General features: G+C 43.0%; 1 protein-coding gene across 15 annotated transcripts in view; it reads right to left on the minus strand.

The window, feature by feature from the left end:
* ptprsa (protein tyrosine phosphatase receptor type Sa) overlaps positions 1–20,074 on the minus strand; it is a 278,016-nt gene that overhangs the window by 190,433 nt on the left and 67,509 nt on the right. Inside the window, exon 1 of one of the 15 annotated variants that reach the window (XM_074634619.1) lies at positions 18,883–19,358. The exons of 13 other annotated variants lie outside the window; for them this stretch is intronic. The gene's annotated coding sequence lies outside the window, so the exon portion shown is untranslated. Of the gene's footprint in view, positions 1–18,882; positions 19,359–20,074 lie in introns of those variants that run through there. One more of the 15 variants, XM_074634620.1, reaches the window with a different exon arrangement.

Raw genomic sequence — 20,074 nt, forward strand, 5'->3', positions numbered from 1 at the left:
GGAGTGATATGCCCAGTGACGATCTGCAAACTACATTACCCATCGTGCCTAACTCGCCCGGTAAACCACCACAGGCCAATTCGAGAGAGAGAGGGGGATAAGGAGCTAGGTGGCAGCGCATCATTTTGGATGAAAGCTGGGCTGACAGGAATGAAGAAACCAGAGTTAACACCAAGCAGCGTCACCTTATCTTTTTGTGGAGTGCCAGGTGATGTCGGGTGCTGCTTAAAGATGAAAGCAGAGGGGGAAGATAATTCACCTGGTGTCAACAACACTACAAGCCGACATGACATCAAACCAGAAAATGATAAAAAAAAAAAAGAAACATGTCCTGACAAGTGAAATGATACTGCACCATGTTGTCATGTTTACTTGATAGGAGAGCTCAAACAGAATCAAACAGGCCCCTAATAGAGTGCTGCAGGGATGGGGTATTTTTGTAGGCCAACTAGGTAGTTAACATCGCCCTGGGTTCCCTCGACAAAAAGCCAATGGGATTTGTCCATTGGGTTTTGGATTGCATAACCTTCACAAATGAACACACCTTTAATGATTTTTGAAGTGTAAATTCAATCGCCAGAAGTAAAAAAGCTAACGTTAGACTATAAATGAACAACACCGCGGTCGCATGAACGTGAGTATGCATAACGAGGTTGTAAGGGCAGACGAGTCGGCGTGATAACGTTTAATAGTCTCATTTAGCCACTTTTTAGTAACCGCCTTTTTTAAGACACGTAAAAGCTTCAAAATTCACAAGTGGTATATTTACTGACATGTTTTATATGGTAGAACAAAACGTTAAAATCTCTTATGCTGGGGACACACCAAGCCGACATCAAAGAAGTAGCGGCGACGAAGGCCACCCTTTGAGTAGCGTTGCGTTGCCTTTGTCTTAGCCAAAAAGTTGCACTTGAACACACCGCAAAGACTACAGCCAACGACCAACTACCACGTATGTCCTGCGCCTGAGATTTAATAACTCTCCACACCAGCAGGCGACGGTAGTCTGTATTTGTCATTCAAAAAGGGAAACCGGAAGACCGAGGACGGCGGATATACAAGCCGTTGTTATGATACGTTCATGAAACAAAGCGGCGTTTGCTGACCATTTTCACACCACTCTCACTCACGACTTAGCTTCATTCCAGATGGCCATGTTGGTGTGAAAATATCCGTGTATTGGAATGATCCGATGAGATGAAGATAAAAAAAATTTGGTGTTTTTCCTCTTGACTCGTTTGCTTGTTTTCCTCACTTCCGTTTCTCTTCCCGTGCACTGATTCATTAAACTGAGCCGCCAATCAGACTGATTTCTCCCATCGACGAGCTCCGCCGCCGATTCAAAATGCTGAATCAGCTGAAAAACCTCCGTCATGGGCAGACTAGAGCCAACGGTACAGGACACCCCAAAAAAACTAGGCCGACGGTCGCTCACCGACGGCCCCAAACTGTCCGACAGCCGACCGTTAGATTTGTGTGTCGGGGCCTTTAAACTTGTGTTAACCACAGACGTCATTTCAAGCATCTAACTAAAAACCCATTCAAAAAAACAATTGACTTCGAGGCGAGGGGACCGTAAACGCTAAAATGCTAACTCATTTCCGTGTTTTAGGACTCATTCCTGCACCACTCTATAGTCCAAAGGTGGCCTCTGAATCAGGTGAAGGCAGGAAGAAATTGAATCTTGCCTCAACTGCATACAGCACTGCAGATCACCTGTCGCCCTTATCAGGCGATACTATTTCCATCTGTGGCCTTTCGCCCATTTTCACCCACCACAGAGGGCATCCAAAGGCAGCGACTGCAATCGAGGCACACAGTAAGCAGCAAGGAGGGGGCGCTGAGGTAGAAATGGGTGGATGTAATACATTAGGCCTGAAATGAGGGGGAAAGACTTTGTCATTGAATAGGCTATAAGGGAAGATTACAGCTGTAGAGCTTTTCGCTCGCATTGTTTCATCCCTCAATGGGGAGGGAGGGGAAGGGACGGGATAACAAGGAGAAGGAGAGGGGAGTGCTGAGAGCGGGGACGGCTTCTCTTGTGGGGTATCCGGCCATGTCCTTCCAATGCCTTCGCTCCCCTACCCTGCAATACGCTGACATGCTAATCCCAGAGTGGCACACAATTGCCCACTGGCAAAGTGGAGCATCATTAAAACCTGATGAGGCCGACATCAAACGACGAGGTCAAAACATTCGGTCCGTCAAACTTTGTTTTTTTTTTGCTCACTATCACTGTAATAAAGTTTCCTTGTCAATTTCTCCTTTTCTCTCTCGTTCTTTCTAATTGGCTTTCTCACTCACATGCCTCTTGTTTTCATGCACTCTGTTCCTCCCTTTCCACTCTTCTCCTTGACAGGGCTGGCAGCCTTGGTCTCGGAGGAATCCTAGCATCTAGTCCTCCTCCGTCTCCGCCTCTTCCTCCTACTCCATGCCTCTCTCTCTCTCTCTCTCTCTTTCGTTCCTAGTAGAAAAAGAGCCCGCTTGTAAAGCACACACACCCACACACATATCTGCATTCTTCTCCCTCCCTCCCTCCCGTCTCAGAACCCGGTGCGGTGTGCCCACGCCACCCTCGCCAACAGGTCAAGTGCATTCAATCGCCTCAGCTAACAACCTGCACCGACTCAGATCAAGCGAGATCACGGGCTCTGGGTAAAAATAGCTCACGCATTTGGCTGCTATTGAAAGCCAAAGTGCAAATTGACTTTGTGAGGGGAAGTGTGTGTGGGGGTGGGGGGGGATACTTTGGAGCGTGTTGGATGCTGGTGGGCAAGGATTTGAACTCTTGAAAACATCTTAAGCGCATCAGATCCAATCTGCATTGTCAAAAATGAACAAAAGAAGATTTTAAATTGCGTTGCATCTTGCGTGGTTGTTGAAGGGCAAAGTGTCCTCCTGCTTGTTATTCGAGAGTCAATTACAGTGCTGTTTGGCCAGCAGATAAATTGAAGCCAAGAGGACTGAGGGCCAAAGTCACCTTCGGAACAAGACTTGCGGGGGGTTGGGGGGTGCAGCCAGGCGTGCTCGCCGGTGGTAGGTGAATATGGGAGAAGATGATGGGGCTGTTGGGAAAATCACACACGAGACTGTGCGGTAAGACTGATGGATAGCTTGCCCTAATGGTCCTCCACTCTCTGACCCCTACAGATGAATGGGACACAATTCTCCATTGTTCACCACTCATGTTTGGAAAGGGAAAGCACCTCACTACCCAGCCAAACACTCACAGCTGCGAATTGTACACACAATTTCACATGCACAGACGGTTTCGGTTACAAATTACGTGACGATCGCAAACTAATACAGACGCACGCAGACAGTCGAGTATGCGTAATATGTGTGAGCATGCACACACACACACACACACACACACACACACACACACATATACACACCCAATGCTGCTGCGGTTACTGGAGAGGACACCCTCATCTGTTTACAAGCTTGTGTGCCAGTGCTGGCTTCAGCTATTTAAGTGGAAAGTATCAAGTAGAGGTTCCAATTACAATCATGGCAGGAAAAAAATTAAAAGGTGCTTGAACAGGCTAATAACCACTAAAACCCCGCTGTACAAACACGACTGAACTCCGTGCACACAAGCAAAAGCTCATTTTCCATGGTATGCCAGACATTTTTCACCGTGCATGCCTTTAATCTCATTGACATCAAAGTCATTAGCACGCGGGATGTTGTAATTGGTGCATACTTGGTTTTCACAGACTTGGAATGTGAATTTGAAGCGGATATGTTTTTTAGTTTTCTTTTTGCAAGGCCGCCGACTTCAACAAGTGACGAGTCTTACTCATCAACCACATTCAAATCCCCCTCTTTAACCAGAAACCACAGGGGTCAAACCTATCTAACCATGACTCCACACGCGGCTGACGCTCTCTGGATTCCATGTCGTTAACAAAAGCAAAGCCTCCGACCACCGCCGAGCATCATCTGCCGGCATGTTTTTGTGGATATGCGCACACACACACACACACACAGCTATGTAGGCCCTCACAAGCAGTGTCAGAGGCACAAAAACAAACTCACACACACAGACGGAGTCATCTTAGGTTACAGATACCTTCTGACAAAGTATCCCCAGACCGGTTTTATATGCTGTAAATTCAACACAAAGGAGAGGAGGGGGAAAAAATCAGTACATTTTGTGTGAAATTCCCGCTTTGAAGTGAAGGAAAATAGCTGACTTCAAAGAACGGCCCAGGTTCCTCAAGGTTCCTCCTGGCTTCTTTTTTTTAAAACATACTATGTTCAACTCCACTCTGCCTGAGAGGCTTAATGTTGGTTGTCAGTGTGCAAGAAGCATTTTAGCAAAATTGTTACAGTCGAAATTTCCTCCAAATAGGATAAAATCACTGCTTATTGCATAGAGAGAAAAAATCACCTCTCTCCTCAGCACTTATGTCCTTCTCTACCCCACCATTATTATACATAATAACTAAGGCCAAGCATATATATGCACTGCTGAACCGATGTACCTCAGACTCTTGCACTTCTGACTTGCATTAGTGATCTAGAAATTATATTTTTTCTTCGGACAATTTTAATGCAAGTCTAAAATTGAAAATGTAACTACATCCAACATGTCAGCTCTTTTGACACACTTATTGTCTTCCTAACCAGCTTTACCTAGTTCAAAACCCTGCAAGAGGCCACACAGTTTTTTGACCCCTTTGGATGAAGATGCCAATACCCAAGAAGAATAAAACATAACAAACTGCCTTTGACTGGACATAAATATGACACCCCAGCTCATGCCTCATCTCCTCGGTTCCATTTTAATATTCAGATCCCATACGAAACAAACCGAGGCAAAGGCCACCATCCATCACGTACAAAGCCGCCTTCTTTCTTCCTTGCGCCGAAGCCAGGCTGTCCTTCGTAACACATGCCATTCCCATGCAATTCTCCCAAAGGCATCAGCCAAACAAGACCCCTCTGTGATTTACAATGGAGGGGCCCGCTTCATTATTAACTCACAGGCTCACAGCCTGGGGGCCAGACCATTACCTCCACATGGGGGTAGATGCCACAGGCAGCGGTTGGTCTCTCTCTGAGTTGTAAAACAACACATTGTAAAAGTGATAGATATGGTCTATAAGTGCAGGCTCCGGGCAAACACAGAGTCCTTGGTGTTCCTTAAGCATTGCTAAATGTTAGCTTTGTGGTTGACCAAGGCCTCAATCTTTGAATAAAGCAAAACTGATCGTTTCATGGTTATTTAGCAGAACTGTACACTTATGCAATATGCAATATGTCATTTGGTGTACACTTAACCAAAGCACACAACCATTAATGCATCAGTTTTTAGAATGAGACCCTGGGAGTCTGTGTGCCACAGCAACCCTGTCTCCTACAAAAATGATATTCTCTTACAACTTAACTGCATTCATAATTACGTTTTGAGGGAAACGTATTTTCTCCAGGATTACGGTCGCACTTTTAAACACTTTTAAACATGTGGTTAATGTTGTAGATTGAAACATAACAAAACAAAAAAATGCAATAAATCTACTTGGTTAGATTTAGTAAAAGAAAAGATGATAAAATAAGTGAACGTTGACTTTTAGTGTCACACGGGACATGAACCGCGGCCTCCACGGCTTAAGTCTGGTGTTTTTTAGGTGTCATTTTTGGGGGACAGGGCTGGCCACAGTCTACCTGGTATGCTACAGAAGAAAACAAATCCCTTAACCGAGAACGTTGGTACTATTTCTGCACCATTGAGTCACACAGGGATCCAGACTATACTTTAATGCAATATACCTCATACGGCTGAACTGTAATCAGCACATCAGCACACCCAGTGCTGTGCAAACGAGGTAACTAAAACTGAGTTAGATGGGCAGATAAATGATCTCATTGGCTGGAACAGCGGTTCAAGCCCGGCCAGTTAAGCATATCTCCTCTGGCATCAAATGCTCTCCGAGCCCTGGCACAGGCCTCACCCGCGGCAGTTGGCAAGCAGGGCGACGGCCATCTTAGTGAATGCAGAATCGGGAGCACCCCTGTGCGTCTAAAAGACAGTTTGGCTGTAGTTTAAAAAGCCACTAAACCCCAATCTGCTCCTTCCTATTTTTGCCCTTATGGTATATCCCCGGAGGGCACTGGTTCAAATTCATTAGTGCTCCTTTATCTCCATGAAAATGGGAGACCCTCTGCTTTCCATCTACCTCCTGTTTCTAAGCTGCAGTCTCCATTTCCCCCCTGCCTGCTCTTCTCCTCCTCCTCTCTCGCTCACTTCTTCCAACTCTCTCACTGTCCTTTCTGCTTTCATTGTTCCTGCCTCTCCCTCGTTTTCCACCACACTAACCCAAGGGCAAGTATGGTGGGGCTGTGAACAGCAACCCCCATTTCCATGCCAGACCTGCTTTTGTCTTCCCTTCTGTCCTTCTGTTTTTAGCCCTACCTCCACCCTGTTGAGACTACAGATTGGGGGCCGTAAGATGACAAATGTCATAGCTGCTGCCTCGGGGGGAGATGGATTTAACTCCAGATACTCCCTACCCATCCCTTTGGCAAAAAAAGACTGAGTCACAGCAGTGGACAGGACGGTCTTTAGCTTTTGCGCTCACATTTTAGCTTCGCAGCTGACACTTTTACTCAGAATAACTTATAATGAGCATGCAAATACTGCAGATGGTGCTTTTTTGCTCAAGGACACTCACTGGACATCGCTGGGATCAAACATTCAAATGTGTTCTTGTACCTCTTACCACCAGTGTTTCTATGAGAAACCGTGTCTTAGGATGAGGAGCTCCGATTGAATTATTTAGTGCATTTTGCAACTCTCTTTGGTTTTGTCAAGTAAGATTTTCTTTCCGCTTCCTGACACTGTCTTCATCTAGGTGTATATGATGTCTCCCTATCTCTGAAGTGCATTTCTCTTCTAGTTCCCACTTGGTGGCATCAGGCTGCAGGCATAATCAGGGCAGCGCTGGCTCCCGCTTCGCTCTGTGTCAACACTATCTCCCCGCATCAGCAGCAAATAGACAGACTCTGATAACGGCCTTATTTATTTCCCTTTAAAAAAAATCCAGTTACATTACTCCTACTGTGCTTGCCCAATTCCCTCTTTAACTGGATCAACAGGCGACTGCTTGTATTTTACACTTCATACTGGAGGGATTTAGACAACACTCTTAGAATGTGCAGGTAGCGGTTCAGCAGCCAGGACATTCCCACAAGACTTGTGGCTATTGATGAACAACACTTGCTATTGGAGGTATAACTGAGACGGTGTGGTTACAAGACCGTCTCTCAAAGGCAAGACGCCCACTAAGTGTAGTTTAATTTGATTCCTGTCTTAGTATTGGCCAAAGTGACAAATCAGATTGTTTCATCACTCATGTTATAAGACGGACGTCACAATGTCAAACACAAGGGCTGTAACGGTTTGTATATTCGTATCGAACCGTCACAGCGGTCACGGCGTGCGAGTCTGTCACACTATAAGGGGCGCAAATGAAACGTTGAAGCTGGAAGACTTGCCTGCGGGTTCCCGATCAGTTACAACAGCAACAGAGAGAGAGAGAGAGAGAGTTGCGTTTAAGACAAGGGCAACGTGTCATCGTTGCTCCATCGTTGTAGGGTAAGTTAACATTATGTAATGAATGGAAACACATATTCAACGGTATCACCCAGATGTGTCGATCACCAGGATGATAAATGTTTGGGTGATTTGAATGTTTAAATATAGCCAAGGTTGAACTAATTGAAACACTAATGCATACGTTTTATTTTGTATTATTCTATGTATTTTGCTATTTTCAATTTCATAGCATGAGAGATGCTTTTTAGTTTTATAGCCTATTGTGAAATGTTGCCTTTTGGGAAAGTGTTTGTTCAATGTTCGTATAGTGTAATACAGAATCGTTCCTTTTTTTAAATAATACAAATAGTTTACCAGCGGGCAAAATCTTACCAAGAGGATTCTGTCTATCTTTGATAAATAAAATAACATAAAGTAAAATAAAAGGAAGGTAACCTTATGCATTTGGGTTTATTTCTGCTCTACCAAACACGCACCGACCTGTGACTCCTGTGTACCGTTACACCCCATCAAACATGCTTTATACTAGTTGGGACATCCCAGGCGAGGCCAGGGAACGTGTAATGCTGATTTAACGGGGTAACAGTGACCCTCTCACAGCTGGGGGTTGATGAGTCTCCATAATGACCCTGTTGCCATGCCGTTTCTGAAGACCTATCTGGGACGCCAAATCAGCTGTCCAATTGTCTGGTGACCACCTGGCCAAACATCTCTACAGCCAAATAAATCAAATGACAGCATTGCAATAAGTCAGGCACCTTTTAAATTACAAGACTTGAAAGAAACCTATTTCTTGATTCTAAACATTGAAAATGAGTACGGTTCATAATCAGCTACTCTGCTCTCTTCTGTTACAAACCACTAAAAAAACACTAATAAAAACCGAGGCAATCTTCCCCCTAGTACAAAAACCAGATGGGAAAAAATAAAATCTCCAAAACCATTATTCTGCCCTGGATTTGATCCATAAACAAAAGGGTGACAGCAGCAAGGGGAGAAGCCCCCCACCCTCTGGTAGCACTAATCTCCCAAACCGTGGCTGCTATATCTGATTGCTATGTTGTCATTCTTCCCCCAGCCTCCATCACTTTTTAATCAGGATTATCTTCTCTGACACTGAGACTCAAGAGTTAATTAGGGGTCCAGCCAGTGCAGGTGGAATTGCTCGGATTATTTTTATTCTTCTTCTGCTCTGAATTATTTTGATCTCAAAGTCTGCAAAACCTTAGGGCAATCAAACAGGACGGACTGCAACGAAAACCACATCCACTAACTTTAAGATAGCACCAATTTGATATGTGGGTCAATAAAACAACACACCCTGGATGGAAAAAAAAATCTATTGGTGTGTGTGTGGATTGGCGTCTTAGTTAAATGTCGCATTGTCAAGGTACTACTTGTCAAGGTACTGCCATTCCTTATCGGTACTCAACCACATATTGTAAAGCAGCCTTTTTATATTATTCTTCCTCCTAAAAAAAAACAAATGTCAGGGAAACAACTAAATCTTCTCAAAAAAAATAAAATAACACACCAGGTTGGCCACTCTGTTTCCTGTCAGCTGGAATACAGTGGAGAGTGCCTGTCTCCATTTACATACAAATGTCACCTTCTATCTTCCCAGGGGCTGTGGAAGGTTTTACTCTCTCCACCGTGATGCGCTTGACAAACCTTTCTTCCCCGTCTGGGAGACAAGCTTGTGATGCACAGTGAGAAAATGAGAAGAAACTCAATGCGTTTTGCCTCTGGTGTCTTCTCTCTGTCTTCTTTCTCCTTTTACGCGCCACTGGTACGCTGTAATTTGCGTATACAGACTGGAGTACATAGGCTTTGTTTCCCCATTTCACTGAAAGATGAGGCGCCGTGCTGTTTGAAAGCCTGCCGGAGTTGTAATTACTGAGGAGGCCTTATGATTGGGCTTTTGGATCGGAGGGGTTTTGTTGTGGTGGGGGAATTATTAATACAAAATGAATGATTGCAGTGAGCCAGACTGCAAACGGAGGAGGTAAAATGAGAACAACACTGAAAAACAGTGTGACAACGAGCGTCTTGTAGTTAAGGAGATGATGGCGTCATCTGCATACAAAGCAACCGTCACTGGCTCAGAACCTGGCAGCGCTGCTTATATTCCCAGAGATGCACAGGCAGCCATTTTCTGTGGTTAAGTGGCCCACATAGTGATTCCGCGCCATCTCTCATAAACCAGGACGCGTATCCCCTGATGCATAGGGATGAACAATCAGCCTGACAGGCAGGTAGTTACTCCTTCTTAACCCTGGCTAGTGCTGAGTGATGCAACAGAACAGCAGGCCCTCTCCCTTTCCTCCTCCTCCCTCTCTCTCTCCCAGTCTCCTCTCCTCTCTGTACCCTTCCTCGCTCTCTCCTCATCTCTCTCTTTCTTCCTAGCTTCCTATTTTTCGCACACTCCCTTTCTTCAGTATTCTCTTCCCTCTCTTTACCACCCCTCCTTTCTTTACTCTTTTCAGTGGCTCCCTCTCTTTCTCCCTCTCTAGCTCTCTCCCTCCCAGAGGCCCATGTTTCCTTGCTTGCATTACACACAATTACTTCCATCCATCAATTATCTGCCTACTCCTCTTTAGCTAGCCCACTTCCCTTTCTCTACTCTGTGACAACAACCCCCACTATCCTGCATGCACACGTTTCTTTGCGACCCCCATCTCGCACCTCCTACCCCTCGGGGGCAGCTGAGTGTGCCTCCCCACACGCTTGTCCTCCTTCCCCCTTCTACTCCTTTCTCTTCCCCCGAAAAGCTCACCCCTCCTGTAGTTCTCCCCCGTCCTCGTACCAGATGTCCCTAAAGTTTGGGTGTGTGGAAAAGGCAGGAACAAAAGGACAGGGTGGTGGATTGGGGGGCAAACTGATGGGTGGGTGCTGGGGATCCTATGAATGGGCCAAGCCATCTTGCCCTTGGCTTTCTGTGTGCGCACAATGAGCACCATCAGATTAGCAGCTTTTAGAACGCATGTACACACACACACAGACAAAAGCACTCACCTCTCTTATAACCATTTCACACTTGGGAAAAGCTCATGTTTGGTGTGAATTAGTCAAAGCTGGCTATTGGACCGGTGTTGAGTCTGATCATAACCAGGATGTTATGAAGTTCAAACACGGCTCTGCTAATTTCTGAAAATATTACCATGTGCTTCTACTTACAATAGTTGGCTGCAGCCTTTTTCAACCTTAGATTCAGTTTTTCTCCACAAGACAAATGCTAGATTTCTGGGAACCAAAGTTAACTTTTCATATAGTAACTGTATAAATTGAAAAAACTGTAAATAAAGTGGTGTTTGGCATATTTGGAAAAGCTGCCAGGCTGCAAGCAAACAGTATCCTAAGTACCACTTGTTTGCTGTATGGCGTCTGCAGTTGGAGGATCTTGTGAGTTATGGTGGGAGGAAGCAGCAGAATCAGAAATAAATCGAGTATTGACACTGTAGACCAATCAGGGGCGATGGTGTTCTTTAGCCACCGTTTAAACCAAACGGTCCAATAACTAAGACCCAATCAAATTGTTAATTATAGGTGCTTTTATAAATATTGAAACGACACCACGCTCACTCACCTTCTCAAGTGAGTGACCTTCCTTACCAGTCGGCTGTCGTGCACTTAATCTTGGCAAAGTGTTCAAAAGTGACCTAAAAAAAAATCACCTCACTAGACTTTAACAGGCTCAAATTATAGAGTATGCACAAAAAGAAATGTTTTTGGAAAATATTCCACTCTAACGCACCCTTTTATACATACAGATGGCTCAACAGGCTGGTGTGGACCACCTAACGGCCTGTATGAACAGCATTTAAATGCAACCTGTTTGAACCCTCTGGGGCGTAAGAATGAGCCCCCCCTCCTACGTGTCTAAAACCTCAGAGAGGTCAAACTAGTATGGCGCAGGGCTGCCCTTCCTGCCAGACCTAGTTTGCAAAGAGGAGGAGGAGGAGGAGGAGGCAGACACCCCAAGGGGAACCTCTGTGCATCAATCTGGGGGAGGCCAGCTGGTAATCCCACTTAACATAGGAACAGCCCAACAGCAAGCATCAGGAGACGGCCAGAGGAGATGCAGACAGAGAGGCAGGATCAGACACATCCATTTGATGCCCGTCCCAGACCGGGTGTTAATTACTTCTCACCATGAAACACCAGTTCACATTAACTCCATAACCATAAAGAGGATGGGATCAGGGCCAGAGGGAGAGGAGCGTGAATGGCTGTTTGTGCGAGTACAGCAGTGTTTGGTGTAGTTTCCTCTCGGGGCTTTAACAAACTATGCACTTTGTTTTGTTCGAGTGTGCTTTATCTTGAGCGAGGCAGACTATAGAGCGAATGAGGGAGTAGCAGGCGTCAACAGAAGGTCTGCTTACTGCTAGTCGTCAAAAGCAGATTACTGTCACTTCATCAGAAGGAGCTGGAGCGAATCATTTTTTGTAAAAACCTGCAGGTACCAAGGGAACGGGCGGGAGGCTGGGGAGGTGACAGTGTGTCGATGTATTCCCCGAGGCTTTACCAGATAGTCTGGCAGGGATTAGCTGAGTCTATGTGTATGAGGGGCTACCTTCACTTCGGTACACAATAACTTGACGACCGCAAATGCTCTGACTAAGACTCGTTTCCCACCTGGCACATCTGAGGTGATAAAAGGACACAAAAAAAAAATGCAAAAATCATGTGTAAATGCACTGAAGACACATTTAAGTAACAAATTCAAGGAAAAAATAAGCAACTTAGATCTAAAAACATATTTGCATATGGATCCAATCTGGATTCATATACAAGTGTGATACAGACAGATGGGAGACGGGAGCATTTTAGAGAGTGTAAAGTTACAGAGGACATGAGGAAAGAGGTAAAGAAAGACAAGGAAAACAGACGAGAGAAAATGTGGTGTAGGAGGAAGACAAACTGACTGAGGGAGATATAGGGATGAAGAAAAACCAAGAGCGAACAACCACCGGAGGAGCCCGACAGTCAGCCAAAGATGCAAGGTGGACTTAAACTCAGCCAGCGGCGGATCAATCCTGCTGAGTTCACATGCCTTATCGTAGCCCCGTCTTATCTGAACCCTTGCCTCTCAACGTGTGTCACCTCTGCCCAAAAACCATCGCAGGCTTGTTGTGGAGCGCTGACCTTTCGAATTCAGGAGAGTTGGTGTGTAAATATGACTTTTTGGGTGCCGCTGGGAGGGTCGTGGCCATTTCTCACCTCCAACGAGGTCTGCCGAGGACAGAGCTACCAATTTTAGACCTGAGGCAACCAGCAGGGTGTCTGAGTGAGTGGTCAATAATTCCTCTGCCACCCAGCCAGCCGGATCATGTTTCTACCCCTATGGTCAGGGTGAGAATATAGGTGCATGGAGCGAGAAAAAAAAAAAGCCTCCGGAAGTTTAACCTTGATGATGTTTTAAATTGTCGTGACTCCAATGTTCTGATTTTTTCCTCTTTCACTGCTCGGCTATTTCTGTCTTGACAAGTAATGCTACCCCAGGTGTAAAAGTTTTGACGTTTTTATCCAAAGTGCCTTACAGTGCCTATTCAAATTGGGAGTGACTTTAAAGGATCATGTAATGCATGTAATGGTTAGTAACGTGCATTTGAACCAGACTACAAAAAAAAGCCTTCTCTCCTCAGCTATTATTCACTTGTTTTGTCTAATTTATAGTTATCAGGCGCAGCACAAGATGTGATGTGTTTTGAAGCAGACGACAAGATTTTTCTGGGTAACTACAGCTTGCACAGACAAGGGTCTAGAGCTGACCTCTTTCTAAACACAGAGTATAGGTTTATGTTTATTTCATTGCTCTACGTTCTGGTTTTGGTTAAAGCAACACTGTATGTGTTTACAGACTCTCAGGCACCAAAATGATGTTTCAGGCTTGAGGGCTGCGATAATTACATTTCATGATAGGAGAAACTGCACTGCCTCGTAGAAGCTACAGTTCAATTCCCAAAAGGTCACTAGTTCTTGGAAAATGTAGGAACCCAACAACAGTGTACCGCAGTTCACGACTATAATGCATTGAATATTATTAATATCAATCAACACTGTAAGAGTGATGCACATCAGATGCCTATAATGTTTGAAGTAAATGCAAATAAAGTCATCAAAGATCATGGATAACCAAAACGGCTCCCATTGTTTTGTTAAAGGTGTTATTGATCATATTTTTTTGTAGACAAATATTTTTTTCAAAAACAAAAGAGAGCAACAAAAAAAGTATAGCTTTTCCTGAAAGAAAAATATTATGATTGCCAATTGATAAAATGTATAAACGGTTGAGATTGACGTTAAATGCCTGGCAACAACTTGTTGTGAAGTAAATGCAAAACGAAGTAGGGAGAATGCGACATCAATAGCACCTTTAAAGCCAATGAGTTGCAGTAATCTAGCCGACACCAGGCCAAGTTCTCCTGTGGCATTAAAGTACGGTCGACTATATTACAAAAGATCATCGTAGAGCATTGGTACTTTTGCTATTGCTTACATTAGTCAGCGGAGCCTCATATCTAATGCATGACTGCCATATCCAGAGACACAGTCATTACTTCTTACTGTAGGTTTTTATACAATGTTGTAATTTGCATGATCGTTCCAATGTGTGCTCATTGTCTTTAATGCTATGAAGTTGTTACATGGTTCTCCGTCCCGGCTACATGGCAATAAAAGAAATGTGCATGACAAGGGACGGCTAATCCACAAATCAGAGGAAAGAGGAGGGGGACACTTTACAAGACACACTGCCTCCTGTTTTCACTGCCAGACTAATTGCACCTTGTGTCGCTGGAAGAGCACTGATTTAGCACTCGGAGCATATTAAAATGAATAAACACAATTAGCTGTGAGTGCAACAGCGCCTCTGCACAGCGCACATTTCTCCGTGCGACGACAGTCACTTCAGAGCAGCTGTTATTAACTGTGTTGTTGTGTCAAGTGCGATGTGACTAATTGCAAAGCACTTGATGCCACCAAAATGCTCCTAATTTGAATGTGAATAAAATGAACAGGGCACTGGGTGGTACAAAAAAAAAGGGTGATAATTGTAGGCCTAAAAAGCCTCGAACGAAGGGCTAGATATTAATGTACAGTAAATGTGTTGCTCATTAATGTTTTGCTCTCATTATGACTGTTAACCTTTTTATAACCAAACCATGGTGTGAATTAAATTAGAGAGATAGAGTCACAGTAATTGAAGATATACATTATTAGTAACAGTTTTTCATTCATTGTTACTAGGGGTTACAGATGCACCGATACCGGATACTGACTCAAATATCTGGGCCGATCTATTAAATTAAATTCTATGTTTATATATCATATACATAATATACTGGAATTTTAATTCTGCATTAAAAAAAGGTTTACACTTGAATTGTAATTTCGGTTAATTTTGAAGATTTTCTGTCTGATTTATTATTTTAATAATAAATAACAATTCACTAAATGTATATCTATTTGTTACATTTTGTTTTAAAAAGTTAACAAAGCAATGTTTAAGTCAAGCCGGATGTTGTCTTACTCATAAAAGAATGATCCCAGTCACTTCCACACACTGAGGCATACAGCTTATTAATTAATTAAACACTGGTATCGGATCGGTACTTGGTATTGGCCAATACCAAAAAGCACAGATATCAGTATCGGGACTGAAAAAGTAGGAACGGTGCATCCCTACTCGGGGTGCATATCACAAATGTCATCACGATACAATATTATATCGACAACAGTACAATACTTGCTGATAACACAATGTCTTCCACGATGCAATTTTGATTTGATTCAAGTCAATTCAGGGGTCGATCGATATGAGACGATAACTTGTGCCCATTTAACACAATCAGTTATATCAACTCACAAAAAGTCACTAAAATATGATTTGCCAATGTCATTGCTGGGCTCTATAAGAAGAGGAAGCGCTTGGACAGAAATGGTGACAACAGAAATGGTGACACAGACGTGCCATGGGAATTTCAAAATAAAGGTGTATCTTAAAGACGATGTGTGTTGATGTTTTCACTTTGAACCGATGATATTGGATCATTGATCATGTAATCAATGTATCGATTTCGATCGATGTATCGTTACACCTCTAATTGTTACATCATCCATTATATCTGTATGTGTGTTTTTGAGTATTTGTGACTGTTCTAATGTTGACACTTGAAAATGTTTTACCGGTTGTAAGTACAAGCAATAGTACTGGTTCAGTTTCAGAGCAGCATCTGGAAAATCTCTGATGATAAAAAAAAAAGCTCTTAAAGTATCAAGGGCTCTGCTTGCTTTGCCTCTATAAAAAAAAACAATAGCTTAAGTTGGTTGTATGTCAAACTGTCAAAAAAGCACTTGATTTTAAGAACCCCAAAGAACAAAAAAACCCGACATAAAACAGTCAGAAAGATGACAACTTGTGAACTCTCCTGAAGTAAAATACATGACTTTGAATAGCTTCCAGTCAGTGTGTGAGGCCCGCAGCTATCCAGAATCTCCCCTTTGATCCCGTTACAAATGAGAGAGAGAACACACCCTACTGTCTGTCGAGGTAGGGGAAATAAAAGAAAAACAGCGCACAAAGTAATAATTGCAAAGGAAATGAATTTCAAAACCCCGAGGAGGACACTTCTTCAAGACCTCCATACTTGAGGGCGGGGAAAAAAAGGCATCATATCCGGGGCATGACTCAATTAGCTCGCCTTCCAAGTGTAGGGAAAGGAGCTCCGGGGAGAAATCAAAAGTTTTGTCCAATAAAAGAAGTTTTCAAGGATGTGATGTTCTCGCCGCCTGCCTCCCCTCCTCCTCCACTATTCATTACCACTGCTTACGAGCGTGCCACTCACCAACGCATCGATCTGCGATTTCTGCAGACAAAAAATAAATAAATAAGCTAAATGAAATAAAACAGCACCTTGCTGATGCAGCTGTGACAGACACGGCGGTCACGCTCGGCTGACTGTGCCTGGCAGCTTATCCTTGGCATTTTCATTGCCTTTTGTCTTTCCTGCCCAGTTATGTGACAGTGATCAGGGGTGATAAATTGTTCAATTAAAGCCACATTAAGAATCCAGAACACACTTGACGCGCAGCCTCTTGGTTTACGTGTTGTCCAATTACTCTGAAGGACAAGACTCCTTCTCGCTACTGACAATCAACATGTGACTCTCATCATAAGACAAATGGGTTTATTTATACAACCGAGCAGGCTGATTGAATACTGGAGCGCAAGACTGATGATTTGGGAGTTACAACATAGGTAAAAAGCCTGAATTTCCATTACAAATGGAAACGTGGTAGAATTTGTTGTTGAATTTTCAAGAATAGAACAAAATGCAAATGCATTCTCTGTTGGGGAATTGTCTTAAAAGTTCACCGAGATGTAAAATAGGCGCAAAGAAATCTAAATATATCGCACTACAACTGTTACGTTTAACTGAATTGCTCGCCTCCCATCTGCATTTTTTCCAGCTTGTTTCCCTGGCGCTGTTGACCCTGGCCTCTGACCTCTATAAATGTCAAAGATGTCACTACTTCGCCGCTATTTTTTATTAACATCGGGAACAAAAACAACAGTGTTTGGTCTCGTCTGTTCAGCACGCTGCAGTGAATGAAATGCATTACTAATCTTTTTTTGGCTCGCAGTTGCTGTTGGGGTGGGAGGGTAAAGAGAGAGAGGGAGAGAGACGAAGGGGAGGGGGCTATGTTGCCCGGGGAAGGTTTAGCCTTAAATGTTCTGATAAAATTAAGATCCATTGTAATTCAAATTGGACTCACTTGACTTTTTTACTGTAGCCTGCCGTTACACAAAAAAAAGAAGAAGAAGAAGAAAAAAAAGCATAGCCTGGAGCTGTATCTAAACTTTCCAACACAACCAGACAAAAGTTACTTCTCAAGGCAGACATTTAAGAAAAAAAGAAAGATGAAAGATTAAAGGGATATTGATCGTACACACAGCAGAGAAATTGCTTAAAGAAGCTCGAACAAAAGCACTCCAATCAATTCTAATAAACTCCACACAAAGCTCACTACAGACAAGTAAATATACAAAACTACCACAGCATTGTTGTAACACGGGATGGAAACAATATCCCTCAGGCATCATTTATGGGAATCTTACATTGATTTATTGATACAGTGATTTCCTCTCCCCTTTGTATTAGTTACATTAACTGTTGCTCAGTATACTTTGGATATACAGGTGTATAAGTATACCAAAAAATATTGATACACGAGTATCGTGAAGTTTCGTTGTGCCATACTGTATTGATTCTCCGAAACGAATCGATCGTTACTATTCGAGTTTTTCAGAAGTTGTAGCGGGGTAAATTTTAAAGCTACAGCAAAGATACTGGCATCATACTGTATGAAAACCTAATGAATCCATGGCATACTTGCTTGTCGCGAAGGAGGTTAAATAATGCTTAAAAGTTACGATAATTTTGGCAAGGAAAAACTGGTTTGGCGATTTTTTTCAAAGGGGGTCCCTTGACCTCTGACCTCAAGATATGTGAATGAAAATGGGTTCTATGGGTAGCCATGAGTCTCCCCTTTACAGACACACTTTATGATAATCACATGCAGTTTGGGGTAAAAACCATGTAGTATAAATGTTGTCTATTCCAAAATGTTCTTTCTAGTGTGTTCTTTATACTTTTTCTAAAAATGAAGTTTGAATAAATCGCCTTGCTTACAGTATCGCAATATATCCCAATAATATATTGAATCGTTATCCAAGTATCATGATGATATGTATCCTATCGCCAGATTCTTGCCAATACACAGCCCTATATTGCTTATAGTGATGAACACTTACTCTGCATCATATTAGCAATAATATGCAAACCAAGTGACTGAAAGCTGCTGCTTTTTTTGTGTTTTTTCTTTTTAAATGCGAAATAATGTGAGCATTTTGGTGCAAAATCTCAGCAGAATGGAGGCTCAGAGTTTTTTGGTCTGTGTGCTTGGGGGGTCCTGGATGTGAAAAAAAAAAAAAAGTTCTAAAGGGAACCACAGGCTCTGCAGGACTAAATCTGCAATCTCCTGTATAACAAAGAAACTTCAAAGTTAGGGGAAATAAGTTCCCTCTGAAAAACACATTCAAATCAAGAGCAGCAATATATATATTTAATTCTCCCAGCAGACTGAGAAAAGACACCCAGCATTGTGGCAGAGTTGAAAACAAGAGTAGTAACCCTTTCCCCAACTCACACCACCACATCTATTTACTTTGGAATATATTTTTAACCTGCTCTCTGAACTCACATCAAGCGTTTCAAGAGTTAAGAAGAAAGAAAAAGTTGCAAGGCACTTACTTGAACGTGTGTGAAAAAAGTATTTGTGAGACTATACCCCCTATAGTTGGTTTACGGGGGGACAGCTTTTAAAATCCGTATTCTTCCCTCAGAAAAGCAGTTCCTTCTCATCCCACACGGTAGAAAGAGAGCCGCTATATTCCACTTTTCCTGAGCAGCAGCAGAGAGGAGTCACTTGCGAGTAGAAAGTACTTCTATTATTCCCCGTGCGTTTGTATTCCTTTCCCCCAACAGATCAGACGCTCCGAGCCAGAGGAAGAAAAAATAAAACACCCTTTAATAATAATAAGAAGAAGAATCATAATCCGTGCGCGACACCACCGCCGCGCGCGGATCTCCAAAAATGTATCTCTCTCTTTATTGGTGTGTGTGTCGTTATCTCCTCGTCCCAGGGTTTGGTTCCTTTTCTTCCTAAATCCACCTCGTACTGACTGACTGACTGGGGGTGGGGAGACAGGAGTCAAATACACCCCCCTCTTCTCCCTCATCTCCCTCCTCTTCTCTCTATACGGAGCCTTGTGCTGCGTTCAATGCCACCTCATAAACTTCGCCTCTCCACTTCTCCTGAATCGTAAATCCCAGTCATCGCATGGTGCGTTCAAGCACTACGTTTAGTCGGAAATCATAACACAACGGGGCCTGAAACGAGTTACTACTCGTGGCTGATCTTTTCTGCTCATAAATCTGTTCCTTGCGATGGCAGAATGAAGAGAAGACAAATATGCAGTGCCATAAAGACCTTAAAGGAGCTTTTTTTTGTAGATTTGTTTTGTACAAAGTGCCATGGCTCAAGTTTCCAACTACAACAAGCTGATTTTGCAATACAAAATTCAATCAAATCATCATTTCTGATGTTCTGTTATGAAATTGCATGCAAAGGAGTGTTTTTAAGAAACATATTTTTTTAATGTAATGATAAATTGATGATGCATTCAGTTCACCGATATGATACAGAATATGTTAAAAACCATATCTCCATGTATTTGCATTGCCCTAATAATATAAGAATGAAGAGAAGACAGATGTACAGTGCCATATAAAACACTTAAAGGAGCTTTTTCTGTGCTAGGTTCAAGTTTCCAACTACAACAACCTGATTTGCGATACAAAATTCAATCAAATCATCTTTTCTGATGTTCTGTTATGAAATTGCATGCAAAGGAGTGTTTTTAGAATTTTTTTTATGTAATGA

The sequence above is a fragment of the Sebastes fasciatus genome, chromosome 5 (genome assembly GCF_043250625.1).
Source record: "Sebastes fasciatus isolate fSebFas1 chromosome 5, fSebFas1.pri, whole genome shotgun sequence".
Taxonomy (NCBI): domain Eukaryota; kingdom Metazoa; phylum Chordata; class Actinopteri; order Perciformes; family Sebastidae; genus Sebastes; species Sebastes fasciatus.